At 35.2% G+C, this 4860-nt stretch overlaps 1 pseudogene; it reads left to right on the forward strand.

The window, feature by feature from the left end:
* The first annotated feature begins 609 nt into the window (after positions 1 to 609).
* Positions 610 to 1741, forward strand: LOC149564136 (chlorophyll synthase, chloroplastic pseudogene; annotated as a pseudogene).
* The last annotated feature ends 3119 nt before the right edge of the window (positions 1742 to 4860 follow it).

Consider the following 4860-nt stretch of genomic DNA (forward strand, 5'->3'; position numbering starts at 1 on the left):
AAAAACTGTCCTAGAAGGTTTGGATTTAGGACAGCCAATAAAGTTCTGATTGTGTAGGTTGTTTCAAGGGGATGAAAGGTTGTTCAATGATTAAAATGGAATTGATAATTTTCATGGATTCTACAAAAATGTCACTAATGAGTTGGGGTCTCAAGTAAAATCTTATGTAGAGGAAAGACATTGATGAATGGACAAGGGGAGAACACCTTAGTTGCAGATTTGGGACACAAAGTTATTGGGCATTTGGGGAGAATCTTTGGTCCTTGTTTGAATTTGCCAAGTCACTCCTCATCATACTGGAGCAGGGTATCCGTGAATTCCAATGAAAAGATCAGTAGAGTTGTCACTATCACAAGGTACCTCATCTGTTTTAACAGTCAAACACATGATATCAATATTTGTGATTAAAAGCAGTAAATCAAGTGGCATGTACTTCACATTGAGGTTTTAAGTTTGATTTGTTTTTGTAATTAATTTGAAATAATATTGGCTTTTTCAATTAAATAGTTTATTAATTTTATTGTAGACAACCAACTTCAACAAAAATATGTTATTACACGATCCTCTATTCAAACTTACAGCAGATTATCTTCGTCATCTTTTACAACCATGGCCGCCCTCATCCATGGAAACATTTATTCTGTTGATTTGAATAATTTCAACTATAAGTGCAGGACAACACCGCCATTCAAAGATGCCACTCATCTTTTCTGTTCAAAGGTGGAAATTTAATATCAAAATTAGAGCAGCAGAAAGAAAAACCAACGAAGTCACATGTAGAAGCCCAAATAAGGCACTGGGCACAAATGCAGGATCATCTAACATCAATCAGCTTCTTAGAATGAAAGGAGCAACACAAGAAGCAGATAAGTGGAAGATTCACTTACAACTTACAAAGCCAATTACAAGCACCACTGATCTAGGGAGTAGTCTGTGGTGTTGCGACCTCTGGTAAACTCCACTAAATTGTTGACGAAGTAGCAAAGTCATTAAGTTGCATGATCCTTTCAAGACCCTTTCTTACTGGTTATACATAGACCTTTATTGGCATGATAGAAAACTAGATACAATCAGTGAACCTTACCGGCTGATCCCCTCAAAAGCAATTGCTAAGAATGAAGTTGTAACCCAAATTTGGGTACTAGTTTTTGGAGGCCTAGGCTTAGCAATTGTTTTACATTTATATGTTGGGCATAATTTTCCAAAAAACCAAATATTTTTGTCGGTGGCTCTTTTCTCTCATATACAATACTCTTCACCACCTCTAAAGCTCAAGCAGAATGGTTGGATATTTGGCAATTTCACCCTATGTTCAAGCTACATATGTTTACCTTGGTGGGTTGGTCAAGCATTGTTTGGGACACTTGAACCTGACATGATGGTGCTAATAGCTTTGTATAGTATAGCAAGGATGGGTATATCTATTATTAATTATTTCAAGAGTATTGAAGGAGATCAAGCTATGGGATTGCACTCACTTCTAGTTTCATTTGGAGTTGAAATTGAAAAGTGGATTTGTGCTGGGGCAATTGACATCACCCAATTGTCATTTGTAGGTTATCTTTTTGCAATAGGGAAATTATATTATGCTTTGGCCCTTCTTCTGGTCACTCCATGAGTTATTCTACAATTCTAATACCTACTTAAGGACCCTATTAAATATGATGTGAAGTATTAGGCTAGCACACAACCATTTCTTGTTCTGGGTATGCTTACCATAGCCCTGTCAACGAGTTATTGATTTGGGGTGATTGTCCTTCAATTGGAGAGTCACATTCCCTAAAATATAAATGTCAATCCATCTTCTTCTTTTTTTAGTTTTTGGACTATGTTCAAGGATATTTGGTTGTGAAATTGGGCTAATGGTTTATTTCTTTAGATTTTTTTTGTTTTTTTTTTTGTTTATAAATTTATAGAAAAATTTGGGGATTTCAACTAAGGATGATAAGGCATCTCTATGTTTTTGTTAATTTTGAGATTGTAAAAACTATGGGAGTGCAAGCCTATGGTCAAAACCCTAAGAGAATGAAAAGGAAATCGAAACCTTAAAGGACCAAATGGGCTAGTGACAGACATTGATATGATCGTAGCCATCATTGGGCCTAAGCAATAGGGTTTTGACTTGTTCATAGTGGTGATAAATGGAAAATTTTGAGAAGGTTTAAAGCTCCTCATAGTTACCAAGGTCTAAAGTTTTCTAATGATATATAAATCATGCAAGAGATTTCAAATTTCTAAAGGGAGCAAAGTAAATGCAAACTACCACAGTAAAGAAAAACTATCACAAAAAACTTGAGTGTTGTTATGGGGGCCATATCTCAAAATTACACCATTAGATGTGGCTTGATTTTGGATATATTGTTGAGGATAAAGTTTTCTAATGATTCAACGGTGTGATTGAAGAGTTCGGATCCCATTCAAAAGTTAGAGACCTTTGTGTATAGGTCTATTAAAGAGGACAGGGAGAATGTATGTTTTGATGATTTGTTTCTAGAGTTGTGTTTGATGGATCAAATTGGCTTTTACGTATTGGAGTCTTGATATGGTTTAGTAAACCTTATATAAGGAAAAGGTGTTGATGAATGGAAAACACCTTACTGGAAAATCTGGGAGAGAAAGTCCTTGAGGATTTTTGGGTTTGTGTAGATGCTCTACATCAATAGTGACAAAACTTAGTTAATGGCATGAGACTTATTCTAAACATAGGAACAAACAAGACATTATGAAATTTCCCATTTGGATGGTAACCATAACTATAGCTTCTGTTGGTTCCCAAAACTGTAGATTGGAACCCTACAAGCCTTGCATGCTCGATGCTGGGATATCCAACTGGTTAAGGTCAACTTGATGGGATTGATTGATGTGATCCAAATCCCCTACGCTTGTAGCTCTACAAAATCAAGGCGAGTGTACCTAATCCTAGACAAAACACTTATATCCAAGATGCTTATATCAGATTGATTAGAATGTAAATGCAAAAAAAGCTTTCAAAATGGAAAGAATTATAGAAAGACTTAATCTTGCAAATTATGAATTACAAATAAAAGTAAATGATTGTATAAATGTGATAATGTTTTCAATAAAGAATGAGCACAACAAATGAATTGTTGGAATACTTTTAGAATAACTGGGGGGGGTGAATCAATTATCCAAGGTCCACATGTATAAATAAAACTTTTCACAATTTAGTGAACCCATAAAACATTCATACCCATACATGCATCCAGTATGTAATTACTAAAACTTGTATGTTACTGTCAAATCAACTTGCTGAAATGTAAAACATGAAACACAACACATTCATCGACACACTTGACACAATGATTTACGTGGAAACCCAATTTGAAAAAAACCACCACTAACATGCTACTTCTTTTCACTCTTCTGAAGTGATACCCTCTGAAAGGCCAACCCTGTTAAAGGTTACAATACACATTGTTAAATGTGACCCTATTAAGGGATTTCAATCACCCTGTTAGAAGTGAGCCTTGTTAGAGGACTTTAGGCCATTCACTTGGAATGCCACTTGGTTGAAGGATTTTCAAATGACTATTAGATCAAAGGATTTACCCTTAATCAAATGACTGTTAGGTCAACCTTAATCCAAAGGATTTACCCTAGACTGATACAATTGTTAAAGAGTAATAGTAGAGTTTTGATCTGATACAACTTACAACTTCTCTTGTAGATTACAGATCTCTATTCAGTCCTCAATTCTGCTTGGCCTTCATACTTTGCAGCTATGACAGCTTGTTCACCCTTCAAGCATTCATCTCCTTAAGCCTTCTTGCTTAATATGTCATTGTAGACTCTTCTCTTGGGTCACTTGATGAAGCAAAACCCTTAATTCCTTCTCCTCCTTAGGTTCTCGCGGATGACACCAACCACCTTTGCTTCATGACGAAACATACCTATAAATAGAAAAATAGGATATTTTTTCGCTCATTTTCTATCGTCCAAATTAGGGTTTTTGGATGGATTAGGTAGGATACAATGTATCTACCCTATATCTTTTCTTTTCTAGAAACTTCTCCTAGAATCCATTAGAATTCACCTAAAAATGGTTTACATCAAATTTTGTACCACCAATTCATCAACCTTATCTTCCTCCTGGTTCACAAGTTTCAAGAAAACAAACTTGTCAGCTTAGATTCAACAAATCTTTGATCTTTAACATAGTGCAATAGCTTGGCATTATCAATCTTTTGATGCTTGGCACATACTACGTTGCTCGACATCGACTGTAAAATTACTCAGTGTCAACTAAACTTTACTCGGCATCAACTATTTTTCTCGGCATCCACTAGAGTTTGCTTTCACTTGGCTCCAACTAACTTTCTACTCGGCTTGCACTAACTTTGTTCAGCACCTACTGTCCACTCGATCAAGTTTGGTACACAAACTTTGTTTAACTTATTCTTCTAAACTTTCTTAGTGTAGCCAACATTTTGTAACCTTAAGTAGATCATCAATACATCATCTCATCACTGTCTTAATTGATCCTTGTACTTCATTACATAATCATAACTCAACCTTTCCTCTAAGTGCTATTGTTACCTCTTATTGATCAAATCGTCTTCATCAATTAAGTGATAGTACTTGAATCCTATAAGCAGTTGTCTTACCAGCAAATAGTCGGTTTGACATCAGTGACAAAATAGTGATTGAAACACGTAGTCTTCTTCAACAATTCTCCCTCTTTACAATCTCTCTTAACAATGATCTTTTCAATCAAATTTCAACATGAACATATTAATTCCTCAATAAAAAGAAATAAAATAGTTTGTAGCATATGGATTATGAATCAAGAGTAATATAAAGACCAATGCTTAAATCAAATGGGCAATCAGAGTCAATATT

This window comes from Cupressus sempervirens, chromosome 4 (genome assembly GCF_028749045.1).
Source record: "Cupressus sempervirens isolate cs-2001-9-10 chromosome 4, ASM2874904v1, whole genome shotgun sequence".
NCBI lineage: Eukaryota > Viridiplantae > Streptophyta > Pinopsida > Cupressales > Cupressaceae > Cupressus > Cupressus sempervirens.